General features: G+C 41.9%; 1 protein-coding gene across 1 annotated transcript in view; it reads right to left on the bottom strand.

Annotated features, from left to right (window-relative positions):
* Positions 1 to 20,417, bottom strand: part of LOC145396980 (glutamate receptor ionotropic, delta-1-like) — a 159,733-nt gene that overhangs the window by 110,777 nt on the left and 28,539 nt on the right. The window lies entirely within an intron of this gene.

The following is a 20,417-nucleotide window of genomic DNA, read 5'->3' as shown; positions in this document are numbered from 1 at the left end:
GCCAGAGATTTAGGGAAAATTAATATGGACCTCTCAACACAGAGGCCATATTCTTATATACTTTGATGCAAATCTCTGTTTTGTACAGTAAAATTAATATTATAAAAACATCTCGTTTCATAGATCACGACCTAGACAGGCCTTTGCTTACTGTTGCCAACATTGTCTGGTAATGACAAGCAGCAAATGGAGAGCATGGGCCGATGGAATGGGGTGTTCGGAAAATATTTACCTGGAAAACATTGTTTGGTAGTTAAAAAACAAAAACAAAACATGCATCAAATGTGATCAAGAGAAACGGGTTGTTATCCTAATTACTAATTAATATCTCATCATGTACTTTTTGTTCAACAGTTAGCGTCTGAATGTTGCTGATTACAACTTGCGTCTGAACAGGCCTTTTACAGCCTATCGTGTTATATCGCATTCATCCACTGTAGATTATGATTATCATTATAACTTCACCCAGCTACAAGGAAAACACCTAGACCCACATCCAGACCCCTAGTTGCAACTTTCAATTTCATTAAATTCTGGAGAGACTTTCTAACAAGAGACTGTATATATATATATATATATATATATATATATATATCTATATATATATACAGTTTCTTGTTAGAAATATATATATATATATATATATATATATATATATATATATATATATATATATATATATATAAAATATATATATATATATATATATATATATATATATATATATAATGTAAGGAGTTTGTGCAAACTAGGAGCGGCAACTAAAATAAGCTTAATGTGGAGAAATAAAACACGAATCTAAGTATATTAAGCTCAAAGAAAAGAACCGTAAATTTATTGATTACAATGAAATAAATTTACATTATATGAATCTCAAAATGAATTCAAAAGGAGAATTTCACGGTCACTAGTGGACTCATGAATTCAAATAACAAGTGAATACAATCACTTACTCATTCAAAAGCTAACCAAACTTAAGCCTAGAAAATTGAACAGAAATACTGGTCAGTGGAGGGGGGCCAAACGAATGACTAGGCACCTGTGATGAACATCAACGCTGCAATTCGCTGCAAGCCTGCTTCACCAATTCACCGTCTAGGTGGAGATTCAAGAATTCGCTGTACAACGGAGGCGCTGCTCTACGCTGGGCACAAAACGATCCTATCCTTGCGACGATCCTGAGCTGACTGACATCAAACTAAGAAAGGGGGCGAGAGATGGCCATGTTCGCCGGAAATAGGCGTGGCCTAACTTCAACAGTCAACGGAAGGAAGGTGAATGATATAGGCTCACAATAAATCACTCAGTGAAAGCGCAAATTTCGTGGATAAGAATGGTCAATTGTGAAACAGTGACGAATGTTCTGAAAACCATCCCCATCGAAGTGAATATGAGAACGGTTGAACTGAGTGATGCCCAGTGGGAATTCCACTAGAGTTCGTGGTGTTCTCATCAAAGTACAATGTCACGAATTTATATAAATACGCTCGCGCGAATTCGTGAAATATATATATATATATATATATATATATATATATATATATATATATATATATATATATATTTTATATATATATATATATATATATATATATATATATATATATATATATATATATATATATATATATATATATATATTTTATATATATATATATATATATATATATATATATATATATATATATATATACTATAGTGGAATTCCCACTGGGCATCACTCAGGTCAACCGTTCTCATATTCACTTCGATCGGGATGGTTTTCAGAACATTCGTCACTGTTTCACAATTGACCATTCTTATCCACGACATTTGCGCTTTCACTGAGTGATTTATTGTGAGCCTATATCATTCATCTTCCTTCCGTTGACTGTTGAAGTTAGGCCACGCCTATTTCCGGCGAACATGGCCATCTCTCGCCCCCTTTCCTAGTTTGATGTCAGTCAGCTCAGGATCGTCGCAAGGATAGGATCGTTTTGTGCCCAGCGTAGAGCAACGCCTCCGTTGTACAGCGAATTCCAGAATCTCCACCTAGACGGTGAATTGGTGAAGCAGGCTTGCAGCGAATTGCAGCGTTGATGTTCATCACAGGTGCCCAGTCATTCGTTTGGCCCCCCCCTCCACTGACCAGTATTTCTGTTCAATTTTCTAGGCTTAAGTTTGGTTAGCTTTTGAATGAGTAAGTGATTGTATTTGCTTGTTATTTGAATTCATGAGTCCACTAGTGACCGTGAAATTCTCCTTTTGAATTCATTTTGAGATTCAAATAATGTAAATTTATTTCATTGTCATCAATAAATTTACGGTTCTTTTCTTTGAGCTTAATATACTTAGATTCGTGTTTTATTTCTCCACATTAAGCTTATTTTAGTTGCCGCTCCTAGTTTGCACAAACTCCTTACATTATTCGTAACTGGTACTTAGGCCAGTTCTTTTGTAACAAACTTAAATCCGTTGTGCCAGCCAGGAGTTAAGCACCGGCAAGAACCTGTTTATTATTGTTAGCATTAGTTATTGATTGTCAGGGATGGAGTCACTTTCTCGGGAGGCTAACAGTACTACAAACAGCACTCGTGAGTAATAATGTCTCTGCTGTGTACTGTTGAGAAAGTTTATAAATTCTTGTCATTAGAGAATCGGCAAAGTAAGCCGGCATAAAGTAAAACTTACTGCTAGATTTTTACAAGTTAATTCCTTGTCTCTATTTTCAAGTAACATCCAGCATTTTTAATTCTTAAATCCACATCCCCCCGTGACATCTGGCGACCTCATTCCAGGATATTAACTCCTAGCTCTAAAGTTATTAACGAGATAATACTCACTCACACCTAGGTATTTGTTGTCATTAAAGTCTATATGCACTATCTTACTGCTGATTATTGATTCATTTCTTTTAATTTTACGTCACTCAGTGCAGTGCTGCTCTCGGTTGTCTGCCCTGTCCTCTCCTCCATCCTTCTTTCCTTCCATCTTCTGTCTTTCTTTCATTCTTTCCTTGTCTTTCTGCCTACGGGTGACTATACACGCCCTCTTCTATCTTTCGTTCCTTCATTATTTCCTCTTTCTTCTGCCTGTGGGTGACTCTACTGTACACTGAGTGACAAGCCAAATGGTTTCCTGTACACCAGATAATCATTTACTACGCTGGGTGGTAACCATATAACCAAATTTTGGCACCTGGTGGTTTAGTGGGTAATTATTGTGCTCCAATCGGATTGAGCCGGTGAAGGTTTATATCCAAGGAGCGATTGGGGTTTATTGCTCACGTAGCCACTCAGGGATGAGTGAGGCTGGTCACTCTCATCTTAAATGTCAGGACCAACTGCCTAGCCCCGGGCTTCTACGCCCCTCATGGGGCAACGTAGGATTGGATTATGGATGGATGGATGAATAGTTTCCCAGTTAGTTGCATTTTTTTTCTTTCTTATTTTCTTTACCAGTTTAACTAGATAAAACTGGTCACCACCAACCTGTGCCTATATTCTTTACTTTTGATTATTAGTATTTCTCTGCAAAATAGCAGTCAGTACTCAGTCTTTAGCCCACTCAGCCTTAACTGAGTTAGCATCATGACTATTAATATATATGTACAGGAAGCCAAAGATATGGGGCTTACCGACCCCCAACAAATTAAATTGTATGTGGTCTCACGGTTTAGTTACGAACAGCAGCGTGAGAATGATGCCCGTGAAGAGCGTAGAATTCAACGTGAACACGAGCAAGAACAACGAGAGAGGGAACGTGAATACAAGCATGATCTAAGTAGGGGAGGTCAGACAGAGAGCACGCCGCATGAGCCCGCGTGACGTCACATCAGCCCTCTTGCGAGCGGGTTCAACTTGTCCCATTCTGCGCTCTCCTAAGGTGTTAATTTACCTGATGATATTTTGTGTTTTTTTGCCAAACTTTGTATATATTTTAAGATCAGATCCCTTAACAAGCTGATAGCAATCGAAAAAGCAAATAAACAAACAAGCAGGTCAGCGACTAGGAAGAAATTGAAATTGAACATGGTAACAGAGAGAGAGAGAGAGAGCATGAATGAATGAATGGGGACACCATGATCTAGACACCATAGCATCGAGCCCTGAGAGAGAGAGACAGAGACAGAATGAATATTATATACACCAATAATGATAGTTGTATTTTTTCACATTAATAAATGATGGAAATTACATTGATCTCTTCATTTATCCGTCTAAGAACCATCATAAACGTTGCTCGCGTTATTGTATAGAGAGAGAGAGAAAGAGAAATACATTGAGATAGATAATAGATAAGTAGATAGATAGATAGATAAATAGACAGATACATAAATAGATAGATAGACAGATACATAGATAGATACATACATAGATGAATGTGAATAGGATCCGATATGTATTTGTGTGTAGAAGTTTTTGTTATTTTATTTTCTCTTCCTTAGTCGTATCGCTACCCCACCTTGGTGGGAAGGTGCGATTAAATATAAAACAAAAAATATCGATAGATAGATAGGAGAATCATAAATTAAGTCCTGCTGTGGAATGTTATAGGCAGACGATAATGTGATTTATTGACGTATTGACTATGGTTATGGTAAATGGTTATAAAGACATATAATATACTGTAGGAGAGATGAAACTGTGAACGAAGCAGTGTGGTCGAATCTCAGATAGCGCATCCAGGCCGACGCCAGCCAGCCAGCCAGTCTTGAGAGCAAGGATTGGGAAGCCAGTAGGGCGTGTGTGACAACATGCAGGCAGGGATTCATCGCTGTCTGGCTGACCTCCCCTACATAGATCATGAATACAAGCTAGAACAACGAGAGAGAGAACGAGAACACGAACGTGCCGAGCGCGAGGCACTTGAGAAACATGAACTTGAGATGCTGAAGCTCAAGCAAGACTCCTTGGCTTCAAACACGTCTGGTGCAGCTAACCCAAGCTCCATGAGCGCTCTCCTTGCACATGTTCTGGCGATCCCACTCATCAAGCCTCCTACATACAAGGAAGGCAAGCGAATCGAGCCATTCATAGCTCGTTTTGAAGACATGGCTCAGCTGTACCAGCTGGATGAGGCAGCTAAGCGGCTTCAGTTTCTTAGCTTGTTTGAGGGCCCTGCCCTCGATATTCTCCACAGAATTCGTGGAAACAATCTCACGTATGAGATGATGAAGGCTGCACTCGTTAAAGCGTACAGTCTCACAGTTGACGACGCCAGGAGTCAGTTTATGAGTGCGCGTCTACAAGAAAAGAAGACTGCTGTTCAGTAATTTGATCGACTTACTGCTTACTTAAACGAGTGGATGGAGAAAGATGAAACTCCTCCCACGCGAGAGGGGATAATTGACCTTATGCTGTGCTCACAGCTGGAAAAGTCGTGGCCTGCTGAACTTATGGCTCAGCTTAAGATCTGCCAGGTAAGGGATGGCAGCCAAATGGCGGAGAAGGCTGATGCATTCTTCACTGCATACGGGTATTAAACTCGTAAGCAACACACCTGGAACAGGAAAGCTGACAAATCTGGGAAACCGTCTCAGACTGAACCCCAGCATCAAGGCCGTTCTTAGAATAATTGCTAAGGTCCAAACAAACTGCAGAAGAAGGACCAGGGGCAAAACACCCAGAAACCTGAATGGAAGCGGTACGACAAGTACCCTAATCAGCAGCAGTATCAGCCACGCAATCGACCGTCGGGACTATCCTTTTCAGCACCAGCCCCAGTGTATCAGAGGCAGGAGGCAAATTCAGCCTTCATTCCTCAACAGCAGTAAGGTGGTGTCGTCCCTAGCAGCACAGGCACTTCCCCACGGTTCACTAGTCCCCCAGCGACAGTGAACCCTCCTCCACAGGTGGTCAACACTCCATCTCCCCAGACAGTGAGTATGACCCCTCAGGTATCTAATTCTCAGGGCACCATGTTTGTTGCATCATTCATTCAGCAGCCTCATCAGTGGCTGGCTGCTTCCTCCACAGGCTCTCCCAAAGGTAACAGTGCCTTCCTTGTTCAGCCAGGGTTTGTGGGAGGCATTCCTGTAAAGGTCCTGAGAGACAATGGTTCCTCAGGTTGCTCTGTCAGGCAGAGTCTAGTTCGGCCTGAGGAGTATACAGGTCGACAGATCCAAGCTCAGCTTATTGATGGATCAGTGAGATTGTTCCCTGAGGCACGTATTCAGGTGGCATCTCCATTTTACACTGGTACAACAGTCGCAGTTGTCATGCCAGAACCTTTGTTTGACCTTATTATAGGCAAACATAGCAGGTGCCAAGTATAGTTGCACCATAGATAATGCTACTCAGACTTCAGCTGCAGTAACATGAGCCATGGCCAAGGCTCCAAAATGTCACCGCGGTGACCAGTGCATCGCCGCAGGATCTGATTTGTAGCCAAGATGTTGTTCAAGAACAACTTTCTGACCCGACACTTGCTGCCGTGTGGAAGAAACAAAAGGGTAGAATGATAAAGTATTCACGGTGAGGTCAAGCCAGGTTCTTTCGTAAACAAGGACGGCTGTACCGTGAGTGACAAACACCCCAGGGTGAAGTTCGACTGCAGTTTGTCCTTCCTGCAAAGTTTCGCCAAGCAGTATTAGAATGGGGGCATTGTTCAGCCTCAAGAGGTCACATGGGCAAAAGGAACACCCAGGTCCGTATCTGTGCTTTTTCTGGCCAGGAATGGGACAAGAAATAGATAGCTTTGTGCGTTCCTGCAATGTGTGTCAACGTACCACCAATCAGGGACATGTCCTTCCTGTGCTGTTTGAATCCACGCCCATAATCTCTGAGTCAGTTGAAAGAGAGGGCAGTGGTGATGTGGGTGCAGACCTGATGTATCGCCCGTTGGTCCCACAGGACACATTACGTCCAGGACCTGTATATACATGTATACTGTAGGTTAAGGGGAAGTTCGAGACCCCTGTAAGGACAATCCGAGGCTGTGTTTGAATTACCTTGTGGTGTCTCGAGCTGTGGGCCTCTCTGAGGATTCCCAGAGAATGCACATTATCCACATGAATGTTCACACCCACGTTGAGTGTTAAAATGTGACCTGCCTAAGATTGCATAGGAATTCTCAGCTTGCCAATATTAATCGTAAGTGTAAAGTTAGGTTAACCAGTAAACTGCCCGTTCTCAGAGATTTGAGCAATCCAAGGACTAGCACATTTCCTGGTTAATAATGTAGGTTTAACCAGTAAACTGCCCGTTCTCAGAGATTTGAGCAATCCAAGGACTAGCACTTTTCCTGGTTAATAATGTAGGTTTAACCAGTAAACCACGGGCTATCCTCAGAGATTTATGCAGTTCAAGGACTAGTGTGTTTCCTGGTTAAGAATCTAGGTTTAACCAGTAAACTACAGGGGTCCTCAGATATTTGAGCAATCCAAGGACTAAGTTTCCTGCTTAATAATGTATCCATTAACAAAATAAGAGTACTTTTTGTAACAGTACTGACTACTAGGTAGAGAGAGAAATTGTAATTTAATAAAAATTGTTTGTCGCACTGACACTTGATGCTCCACCTTAACTGATTTCTCAGGTGCAGCTGGCGGTTGTAACAGTTTTGTCGTCCAGATCAGCTGATCGTCTCTGACGCATGCTGCTGCCTCTTCTCTTCTGCCTCGTCGTCTCTGTTTACTATTGATCTGTATTATATCATTTTACACGTATGCACAGTTACACCACAACTGTCACACCTACACTGTGTATTACATACATCATGCTACATAACAATCAGTTGTTAACCCTTTAACCGTGGGCATTGTTTTGCCCCGACTGGCCTCTCCCGCGGGGGTTCCAGCCAAAATGTAAACAAATTTTAAACATTTATAACTCTGCACAGAATAAATCTAGAGGGAAAAATAAGGTACCATTAGAAAGTACTAACCTTCAGCTTTGCATTGATGTAGGTTTCATGATTTCGTTGACTATCACTAGATGGGCAGTGCGTTAGAAGTGAGCGATCTAAAATCACTATTTTTCGCTCACACACCATTACCTTCGCTCACACACTATTACCAAATGCCAACCTCATTCTGATAATAATACTATAAACATATATGAACACTGCACATACGATAAACACCCACTCTGTGTTCACTGAGGCAGGTAAAAGACACTGTAATTGCCCGCACTTCACTGCCACATCAGCGGTGTTGTAATCACTATTTTTCGCTCACACACCATTACCAAATGCCAACCTCATTCTGTAATAATACTAAAAACATATACGAAAAATGCACATAGGATAAACACCCACTCTGTGTTCACTGAGGCAGGTAAAAGGCACTGTAATTGCCCTCACTTCACTACCACATCAGCGATGTTCTCACTCACACAGCTGGACAGATACTGATGCATGTTGGTCAGGGGTGGGGTGGGGGGCCCAGGGGGTGGGAGGTGGGGGCCTGGGGGGTGGGAGGAGGGAGGTGAAGGTCGGCTGGAGTGAAAGAACTTAATAGCTACTCTCCCTTGAAACAATTGGCGCACGGAAAAAATGCGGGGTATTCAAAATATTCACAAACATTCGAGAATGACACCCGCGGTTTGGTCCAGTTTTTGCAATGTCATTCTGGAATGACACCCGTGGTTAAAGGGTTAATGTAAATATAGCGAACTTTTCTCTCAGTTTGACCTGAGTACAGAATTTTTCACTGTTGTCACGGATTTTTTTCCTCAAGCTTGCTTCTACTAATGTAAATACGAGGTTTTTACGCTCATGGGTGACTGTGATTTTCTCCTAGGATAGTACAGACACCACAGTGTGAATCTTCTGTGACTGCATTAGGATTTATATGTATGTACACCCTATAAAAAAAGAATCGGGACCCCACGAGCTGATGCGTCTCGCAATGATCACTGATACGAAAGCATAACTTATTTCATGACGCACAGTCTCCATACTGAGACATTACAAAACAATTTAAATCACACAAGGTTGTTACCGCAGATAACTGGCAGGCTCAGTGGACCAGGGATACCAACCACGCACCAGAACTCAGTTGTGTCTTCAAGTTCCTTCGTGCGGTGTGGCATATTGTATCGTGCAGTAAGGGTCCCGATTCTTTTTTTATAGGGTGTACATCGAAAATTTTTCTGAAGAAAAATATGATTTTGATGGGGCGTAATGTCGTGAATTCGCGTGAGCGTATTTATATAAATTCGTGACATTGTACCTTGATGAGAACACCACGAACTCTAGTGGAATTCCCACTGGGCATCACTCAGTTCAACCGTCCTTGTATTCAATTCGATCGGGATGGTTTTCAGAACATTTGTCACTGTTTCACAAGTGACCATTCTTATCCACGACATTTGTGCTTTCACTGAGTGATTTATTGTGAGTCTATATTGTTCACCTTCCTTCTGTTGACCATTGAAGTTAGGCCACGCCTATTTCCAGCAAACAAGGCCATCTCTCACCCCCTTTCCTAGTTTGAAGTCAGTCAGCTCAGGATCGTCGTGAGGATAGGATCGTTTTGTGCCCAGCGTAGAGCAGCGCCTCCGTTGTACAGCGAATTCCTGAATCTCCACCTAGACGGTGAATTGGCAAAGTGGGCTTACAGTGAACTGCAGCATTGATGTTCATCACAGGCACCCAGTCATTCTTTCGGCCCCCCCTCCATTGACCAATATTTCTGTTCGTTTTTCTAGGCTTAAGTTTTATTAGCTTTTGAATGAGCGAGTGAGTGTTTTCTCTTGTTATTTGAATTCATGAGTCCACTAGTGACCGTGAAATTCTCCTTTTGAATTCATTTTGAGATTCATATAAGGTAAATTTATTTCACTGTAATCAATAAATTTACGGTTCTTTTCTTTGAGCTTAATGTAATTAGATTCATGTATTATTTCTCCACATTAAGCTTATTTTAGTTGCTGCTCCTAGTTTGCACAAACTCTTTACATTATTCATAACTGGTACTTAGGCAAGTTCTTTGTATTAAACTTAAATCCGTTGTGCCAGCCAGGAGTTAAGCACCAGCAAGAACCTGTTTATTATTATTAGCATTAGTTATTGTCAGCGATGGAGTCACTTTCTCGGGAGGCTAACAATACTACAAACAGCACTCGTGAGTAATTAGTCTCTGCTGCATACTCTTGAGAAAGTTTATAAATTCTAGTCATTAGAGAATCGGCAAAGTAAGCCGGCATAACGTAAAACTTACTGCTAGACTTTTATAAGTTAATTCCTTGTCTCTGTTTTTAAGTAACATCCAGCATTTTTAATTCTTAAATCCACATCCCCCAGTGAGAATATATTTATATATACACAGTATATATCCCACTGGCTTCCAGAGTTCCTGTGTGAGGGATCTTGCTGGAAGGGTGTTAGGGGTACTGCCCTCTGTCTGTTGGCTCATAGTCACGCAGCTCATAGGTCCCGGGGTTCCCTTCTTTATTAAATTTTGAAAATGACCAGTTGCGTCCTATATTGAGGACACTGGACACTAACGGGTTAAAGAACCTAATAAATTTGCTAGTATATATATATATATATATATATATATATATATATATATATATATATAATCTCTCATTGCATCTCATCAACCATTTGAGTGTCCACTGCAGGACCGGCCTATCCCGACCGAAGTGGAGACTATACAGGCAATCTATCTCTACCAAGTGGCTTAGGCTGTCTAGTAGAGATTGTATGTACGGTGAGAAGTGCTTGTAAGTGTAATTGTTGTGTTGGAATGGCTTTGGATGTGTGTGTAGTCTGTGAACCAGGTGTAATCAGCCCGCGCAAGCTGACTGGGTGCAAGCATACTTTATAATATGCGGCACTGGTTCATCCACAGCACCCCTTGTGTCCGCCATTGCAGTACATGGCCAGAAGAACGCTCCCAAAGTTTTTTACCCTGGCGGGGCGCGAACCCTCGTTCTTCAGTGTACGAAAATGCACACTTTACCACTGTACCACAGAGGCTTCATATATGTACTGTATATATATATATATATATATATATATATATATATATATATATATACACACACACAGGCAAATCTATTAGTTTCTTTAACCCATTAGCACCAAATGTCCTCAATATAGGACGAAACTGGGCATTTTCAAAATTTGATAAAGAAGGCAATAATTTGAGAGACGGAAGACAGTTATATGTAGAGAGGAAGAAAGAGGTGAAAAGATTAGTAGGAGAGAGTAAGAAATGAGTGGATGAGGAATCTGGAAGAAATCTGAATGTAAAGTGGAGGGATTGTAAGAAAATATTTTGGAGAGAAGTAAAGAGAGTTGGACAGGGTGTGAAGGAAGTTAGTCAAGGACTGCAACATAAAAATGGTAGATCACTAGTCGAGAAGGAAGAAAAATGAGCAGATGGAATTGTTGATCATAGAGACTGAAAGTACTGCGAGTATAAGTGGCTGGGGAATGAACGGGAGATGGAGGGATATGAGAAGAGAGGAAGAAATCAGTAGGATGGAAGTTGTGGAAGCCATGAAGAAAGTCAAAATGGGGAAAACCTCAGGAATTGATGGAGTGTGTGGTGAAATGCTGAATCATGGGGACGAGATAGTAGTAGAATGGATGTGGAAGATGTGGAGATTGGCATGGGAGGAAGGTAGAGTCTCGGGGGATTGGAAATCAGGTATAATTATCCCCGTGCACAGGGAAAAAAAGGAAAAAGAAGTGTGTGGTAATCATAGGGGCATTTATCTTAAAGTAATAGGAAAAGTATATGGTAAGATACTTACTGACAGAGATAGGGAAATAGCAGAGGAATTCGTTAGAGAAGAACAGGGAGGATTTAAGAAGGAAAGGGGTGGTGCAGATCAGATATTCATTCTTAGATCTTTAGTGGAAATGTTTCTAGAGAAGGGAAAGAAGTTGTATGCGGCATGCATGAATTTGAAGCAAGCATATGACACGGTGGATAGACAAGGACTGTGGAAAGTATTAAGAATATATGGAGTAGAAGGGAAATTGCTAAATGGGAAATTGTTGAATGCTGCAGTGCGTGTGGATAGAGAACTGATTGAATTTTTCTGTTTGAAGGTTGGATTGAAACAGGGATGTGTCATGTCTCAATGGTTGTTAAATCTGTACATGGATGGGGTTATAAATGAGATACAGTACCCTTGCGTCCAACACGCATTTGTCCAGCACGATTCGCGTCCAGCACAGAGAGCAAAAAATTAGTATGATTTAATACAATTTAATTACTGTAACATGGGTGCATTAGCATAATATGCACAGAGCTCCAAGAAGTGGGCGAAATCCGCAAAGTTCGCCTCTAGCACGATCACCCCCGGTCCAACACGGTCATACTGGACGTTCCTGTGATGCTGACAGCCAATCAAAACTTCTGATCAAGTTGCCTCTCCCACCCGCTATCGTGACGTGATCGTGATGTCGCCCAATAAAAAATGCTTCTCCTCTCACGTGATGCTTTGTTTAAATTCGTCCCGCCACAGTGCCACTCAGTCGCATAATTCACATTGGAAGGTGGTTTTTCTTCGCTGCATTTTCTGCCCTTGCAATTGCATTTTATCCTGCTCACGATGTCTAGGAAGCCTTCTGAGAACCCCGAGAAGCGGCGGCACCTCCCACAGGCCACCAAGCTAGAAATCATCGAGAGGAAGAAGAAAAGGGAGAGGAAAGTGGACATCGCCAAGGCCTACGACGTGAATGAAGCCAGCGTGAGGACCATAATAAAAAACCAAGACAACATCCTGGCAGCAGTGAAGGCTTATGGAGTGCTAGGACAGGCAGAAGCAGGACTTTCCATGGATGTGGATGAGGATAGTGATTCTGAATATGATTTTGCAGGGTTTATGAGGGAGGTTGAGGAGAAGCAGCAACCATTACCAGCTAGTGATGCCAGCAGCCATCCTCCGGGGACCCAGTAGGACTACCTAGAGCCTCAGATACCACCTTCCATTCCCAGCAAGCCCACCAACACCATCCTAAAAGGTTAGGTATCATTCATAGTACAGCACCATTTATTGTAATTACAATAGTACCAATATATGTTAAGGTATATGGTAGGTATTTAGGGTGACTTTTCCTAGGGTTGCTGAGATATTTCATTTTTCCCCATAAGTTCTGTTGTTTGTCCAACACGTTTTTGGTCCAACACGGGACCTGTGCATGACAATATTACCGTGTTGCAAACTCCCTGTACCCTTGTTTGCAGATGATATTGTGTTGTTAAGTGAAGACGAAGGGGAGCTGCAAGGCTTGGTGGATGAGTTTGGGAGAGTGTGTAAGAAACGGAATCTAAAGGTGATTGTAGGGAACAGTAAAGTTATGGTTTTCGAGAGAAATGAAGTCAGTGAATGTACAGTGATGTTGGATGAAGAGGACATGGAAAATGTGAGTGCGTTTAAGTAGTAGTGTGATGTGTAAGGATGAGAGCTTAGAGGCCGAAGTGCTTGAAAGGGTATAACAAGAAAAAAAAGTTGCTGGTTCCTTGAAAGCAGTGATAAGAAACAGGGAAATGAGCCTGGATGTGAAAAAGTTACTAGGTGACAGCATTGTCATACCAACTCTAACGTATGGAAGTGAAGCTTGGACTTTGTTGGAGGGACAGAGATCAAGAGTAAGAGAAGTGGTAATGAGTTATTTGAGAGGCATTTTGGGGGGAAGGATGCCAAACATGGAGACATTGACAAATGAGGAAGTGAAGGAGCATTGTGTTGTGGATGTAGATGTGATAGGAAGCGTTTGGAGAAACGTTTTGATGTCGTTTGGCCATGTGAAGAGGATGGAGAGTGAGAGACTGACGAGGAGAGTGTATATGAGTGAGGTGGAGGGGGGGAGGGAGGGAAGGCCAAGGATGAGAGAGAGGGTTAGAGTGAAGTACACAAGGCCCTTCACATTCGCGGATTCTACTTTCGTATCCCTCACACATTCGCGGATTGTCCCTCTGTGGAGCCGAGATTTCATTCGCGCCCGCAAAATGTCGCCATACAAACGCTCGCGGGACATTTCGCGCCAAAACAGGTCTGCACCAAACCGCCACGCTCCTGTGCTCATCTGTCTTACTCTTAGTCTATGTCCTGCCACTGTCGAGGTCGTTTCGCTGCCAATACATTGCCACATCAAACTTCCCCTGATCTCAGCACTGTCCCCAATGATTGTGCTCTCGCGTTTCCAAAGGTAAGAAGTGCATTGCTGTGCTAATTTGTGAGTGAATTACCTCCCAATTGTGCGATTTACTTGTGACAGCTTGTCCCACGTGTATTTGTGTTGTCCTGCTAGCATGTACCACAAGCGTCCTGCATCCCTTAGTGGTGAGCCCACCCCTAAACGTGGGGGTCTTTGGAAGTCACCAGGTACATATTTATCCTAATGTAGTGCTGTACTGTACAACCATTACCAATGAAAACTTATTTGTTACTCAACTTTTTTTTTACATTTGGTTTGTTACTATTTGTGATGTTTTATGCTGCTTTCAGGTCTCTGATATGGTTTATTAGGTGCAGTATGTGCACATTCCATCACAAGGGGTGATTTGCTGCTGTAGAGGCTTTTTTTTGAGGGGGAGGTGCCAAACATTCAGCCAGTCCCACAGAAAGGTGACCATTCCCAACCCTCTAACTATCGTCCATTTCTTTAACATCCTGTGTCTCAAAACTTTTCGAGTCCATTCTTAACAGGAAAATTTTATAGAATCTTTCCAATCACAATCTTCTTCCTGATCATCAGTATGCGTTCCATCAGAAATGCTCCACTGGCGACCTTCTCATCTACCTTTCAGTCTCTTGGTCATCCTCCTTTCTGGACTTTGGCAAAAACTTTGCCATTGCTCTTGATATCTCAAAGGCTTTCGATCGAGTCTGTCATAAATCTTTAATTTCCAAACTGCCCTCTTACAGTTTCTATCCTTCTGTTTGTGCCTTCGTCTATAGCTTCCTTTCTGCTCGTTCTATAGCCGCTGTTGTAGACGGCCATCATTTTTCTCCTAGACCTATCAACAGTGGTGTTCCTCAGGGCTCTGTCCTATCACCAACTCTCTTCCTTTTATTCATAAATGACCTTCTAAACCGTACATCTAACCCTATACACTCGTACACTGATGATTCCACCCTTGAACTTTCCATTTGTTTCCTGCTACGTCCATCTCAGCAGTTATTTCAACAAACAAGGGATGAGGCTATGGCACACCTAATGTCTGACTTGGCTCGTATCTCTGACTGGAGTAAAAATTATCTTGTTTTTAATGCATCAAAAACTCAGTTTTTACACCTATCAACCAGTCATAATCTTCCACAAGAGTACCCACTAATGTTTAATAATATCCAGCTAATTCCTGCATCATCCTTGAACAGGCTTTGGGTTACAGTCACTCGGGACTTATCTTGGAAAGAACATATTGCATCTCTTGTAAAATCTGCATCCAAGAGATTAGGTGTGCTGATCTGACTCCGTACCTTCTTTATCCCTGCACAGTTGGTGACTTTTTACACGGGTTTTATTCGCCCCTGTGTAGAGTAGAACTCTCATGTGTGGGGAGGCTACCCACATACAGCTCATGTCAATAGAGTGGAGTCAAAGGCTTTTCGTCTCAACTCTCCTTCTCTTACTGGCTCCCTTCAACCTCTGTCTCATCGCCGCACTGTTGCTTCATTATCTCTTTTCTGTCGCTACTTCAATAGTCACTGCTCCTCTGAACTGTCTGCTTGAATCCCTCTACCTCTGCGACGGGTGCGTAGCACCCGTCTAGCAACAAACTCTCATCCTTTCTGTCCAACTCTCTAATGCATGAGTTAACTGTTATTCCTAGTCCTTCATTTATGCAACAGGTCACCTATGGAACTGTCTCCCTCTGTCTGCATTTCCTACATTCCATGACCTCCAGTTTTTCAAACGCAGTGTGTCCAGGCATCTCGAAATGGACGGATCTTGAATTTGGCTCTCTTTTGTATTTTTTTTTTTTTCTTGGAAGGAACGTTTGCGGGTTTCTGGCCATTGGTTCCCTCTTTCTTATATAAAAAAAATTCATGGAAAATCCACTTCTGTTGGCGTCTGTGTCTCCTAATCCCCGCAAATTTGAAGGTCCTGGTGTATGTGAGAGAGAGGGGTGTGAGCTGAGAGCAGGGTAGTGAAATGGCAAAGGACAGGGCGACATCAAGGCTATTTGTTTCTGGCCACCGCTAATGGGATTAAGGCGTCTGGCAATAGACAGATAAATAGTTTTATATCTATATCTATCTATCTATCTATCTCTATATCTATCTATCTATCTATATATATATATATATATATATATATATATATATATATATATATATATATATATATATATAATTTATGTAAATGTTAATGAATGGTGATGGATGGAATATCTCAAATTTGTTGTATGCTGATGATGCGGTGTTACATGCAAATGCCGGACAATAGTTTGGCAGACTAGTGCAGAGTTTTGCCGATGTCTGAGAGCATCGTGCCTTAAGAGTAAACGTAGAATTAAGTGATGGTTATCGAGAGAGGAGGTGACTCCCAGTGTGATGTTACAGAGAGAGACTGGAGTTGGTGAGAGTTCAAATAACTGGGTACAGTAATAGAAAAGAGAGGAAAATGTGCACAAGAAGTGGAAAGTAGAGTGACACAACGAAGGAGAGAAGCTGATGCTAAGAAGGCCTTGATAAGAAACAGAGGCTTGAATGTTGCGGCCGCATGAGGAATACGTGAAGGGGTGTTAGTGCCAACATTAACATACGTATCATGTGGCATGAAAATGAAAAGTCGCCCAATTTTTGGCATGGAGACTCACATATGTGAGGTTGACCTCCGAAGCAATTTGCGGTCACCAGTCAGAGGTCATTTGAGGTCATAGATAATAGTAAACAAATGCTCACAAATAAGGTGAGTCAGTCTGCTGAAGTTCAAACAGAATGTTCCTGGACCCCTTATAATCCTTTTTCATAAGCATAAGTGATACATGGTGTGCTAGGAAGCTTCCTATGCCACTTCTGACCCAGATGCTGATGGCTTCTCCGAGGTGTCATTCTTGCATTTCAGAATGAAAGACTGAACTGGAACAAATAGGAATAGTGTTTGCCTTTAGGAATAGTTTTGCCCTGCTAGTATATATATATATATATATATATATATATATATATATATATATATATATACACAACAAAAACAAGTGTGTTGGTGGAGGGGTAGTGCCCCTTCCCGTAAAACAACTAACTAAAAATACAAACAAGAAGCCTCGGACCAGCACTGACCAAAAAGTGACGACTAAGGACCGAACAAAGGACATAGTATGGATAGCTTACATGCAATGTAAAGGGTGCGAATGATGAGGTGAAAGAGAAAGAGGGATTGTCCAGGTGCTTGAGGGTGCGAAAGTGGATGTATGTGGATTAACTGAAATTAAATGGGGAGGTGAGACTGTGAGAGAATGGGAGTATGGATTGGGTATATGCGCGGGGGTAGGTGAGAATGAGAGGGCAAAAGAAGGAATGTGCATTATTGCGAGTAACAGATGGAAGGAGAATATAAGAGAGTATGGATCAATTGGCTCAAGGATTGTATGGGTAAGATTGAAAGTTGTACTACAAATGTGGGCGATTGAGTCTGTGTATGCGCCAACACAAGATCGTGCAAGCAGAGTGAGAGAAGAGCTCTGGACAAATGTGGAAGTGTGCATGGGAAAATTTTAAAGAATTGAAAGAGTGTTTTTGATTGGAGATATGAATGGAAAAGTAGGGAATGTGAAGTGGATGGAGTAGTTGATGAGTGGGATGTGCCTGCAAATATATATGAGAATGGCAGTCTATAGTGGACTTTTGTGCCGGGAGGGAGTTGGTGATAGCTAATATCCTCTTCAGGCAAAAAAGGATCCACAGGTATATGTGGTGAATGATGAGAAGGGTGGATGGTGAACTGAATGAACGGAAGGCAATGACTGATTATGTATGTGTGGATAAAAGGATGAGAAGGTGTGTAATGGATGTAAGAATATACAGAGGTTGGGGGAGTGGACTCTCTAACCACCACTTTGGTGGTGGTCAGAATCAGTGTCAAAAGCAAAATGGAGAAATAGAAGAAGGGACGGACAGGAGGAAGTAGCTCATACAAGGAGGGTGGAAATTTTACAAGAAGATGGAAATAGGGCAGAATATAAGAGGAAAGTACAAGATATCCACAGAAAAAATCTGTACAGCATGTAAAGTGGTGTGTGGGGTGAAGAGCAGACGAAAGGGGGTGCAAGGAACAGCATGGTGGAATGAAGAGGTGACAGAGGCTGTGGCACAAAAGAAGAAAGCATATAATGAGTGGATGAGAGACAGTGGCGTGGAAGAAGTTGAGAGACGGAAGAGAGAATTGTGTGTAGAGAGGAAGAGAGAGGTGAAAAGATAGGAGGAGAGAGTAAGAAGAGAGTGGATGAGGAATATGAAAGAATTTGCGTGTAAAGTGGAGGTAATGTAAGAAAACTTTCTGGAAAGAGGTAGAGTTAGACAGGGTGACAAAGAAGTTAGCTGGAGAGTGAAAGATAACAATAGTAGATTACTAGCGGAGAGGTGAGAAAAAGTGAGTATATGGAAAGGACACTTTAATGAATTGTTGAACATAGAGAATGAAAGTAATGCGAGTATAAGTGGCTGGGGAATGGCTGGGAGACGGAGGGATGTGAGAAGAGAGGAAGAAATCAGTAGGATGGAAGTTGTGGAAACGATGACGAAAGTTAAAATGGGAAAATCCCAGGTATTGATGGAGTGTGTGGTGAAATGCTGAAGCATCGGGGAGAAATAGTAGTAGAAAGGATGTGGAAGATGTGAAGATTGGCCTGGGAGGAAGGTAGAGTGCCGGAGGACTGGAAGTCAGGTATAATTATTCCCTTGTACAAAGGAAAAGGGGAAAAAGAAGAATGTGGTAATCATAGGGGCATTTGTCTTCATAGTGTAATAAGAAAAGTATATGGTAGGATACTTATTGACAGAGTTAGAGAAATAACAGAGGAATTAGTTGGAGAAGGACAGGGAGGTTTTAGGAAAGGAAGAGGTTGTGTACAGGTAGATCAGATATTCATTCTTAGACCAGTAGTGGAAAAGTTTGTAGAGAAGAGAAAGAAATTGTATGAAGCTTTCATGAATTTGGAGAAAGCATGTGGCAGGGTGGATAGACAAGGATTATGGAAAGTGTTAAGTATATATGGACTATATGGGAAGTTGTCGAATGCCGTGAAGAGTATACGGTATATGAGGGTGCTAAATTTGCTGTGCGTTTGGATAGTGAACTGAATGAATTTTTCTATTTGAAGTTGGATTGAAACAGGGATGTGTCATGTCTCCATTGTTGTTGAATCTGTACATGGATGGGGTTATAAATGAGATACAAGGTAGGACACTGGATGTTGGAGCAGCCCTAGTGAGTGAGGACAATGTTTGGAAACTCCCTGTACTGTTATTTGCAGATGATCCTGTGTTATTAACCCCTTAACCGCGGGGCGTCACTTTCGTGACGCTCGGCCACAATGGATCATACCGCGGGGCATCACTTTTGTGATTCTGTGTTATTTTGAATTATCCCGGGCTCTCAAGTGGTGGCTTGTATCATCTATCAGTACTGCCAATGTCCAACTCTAGTCAGCACTCCAAATCTCATCTGTACTCCCATCCATTGTTGACATTTTTGCGATTTTACCCCCTTCGTGACTCCCCTCCCTACCTGCCCTCCATTACCCTCTCCTCTCACCTCCTACGGCGCGCTACTCTACGGAAATTTCCCCCTGATTTTTCCACAGATTTCATCCATTGATATAAGCCCTATGCCCTATATTTATACCAAATAATATATACCAAAAAAAAAAACAGGTAAGTGATAGTGTTATACTCCAGAAATTGGCTAATTATCACCTGACAAAACCTCACGTGCATTCATTCGCTACATTACCACGGTAATTTCCCCTCTGATTTATGCCTTGTAATCGATGTCTGTAATAAAAATATATATCAGAAAGGAAGGGAGAATCCTAACTGACATTTACATTCACCTGGAACTACCTATTTCTTTATTTATTGCCGAGATTTTCTACCTATAAAAAATTAGCCTGTAAGTTAGCAGCAGTCAGCCTAAAGTGTCATTGTCAACCCTTCCCTTCTCAGATAAGCCGCGTCATTTAGTTCCTTGTCCTCCGCTGTAGAGAAAACATGTCGCACTCGCGCCCCGCCATTCCTGCCACTTCTGCGCCCATTGCAAAGGGCCCCGTGACCTCTACTCCAAAGAAAAGTGGTGAGGCAAGCAGGAAAGGCCTCAGTGACTCTGCAGTGGCACGAGAACTGGCAGAATTGTCCATGATAATGATGGACAGTGACTATGACGATTCGGGTGAATCGTGTGATGAGCCGGGTGAGGTTATCACGCCAGAAACAGCGACAACGAGTGCTTCAATAAGTGAATCAGTGTCTAGCTCCAAGGGAAAGGAGCCTTTAGTGCAGGAAGGACAAGAATTTGGGAAGGGAGTG

This window comes from Coenobita brevimanus, chromosome 40, assembly GCF_032717465.1.
Source record: "Coenobita brevimanus isolate Jiangsu-jjx chromosome 40, ASM3271746v2, whole genome shotgun sequence".
Lineage (NCBI taxonomy): Eukaryota > Metazoa > Arthropoda > Malacostraca > Decapoda > Coenobitidae > Coenobita > Coenobita brevimanus.
The sequence above is the reverse complement of the archived record's forward strand: the minus strand, read 5'-3'. Positions and strand labels throughout refer to the sequence as shown.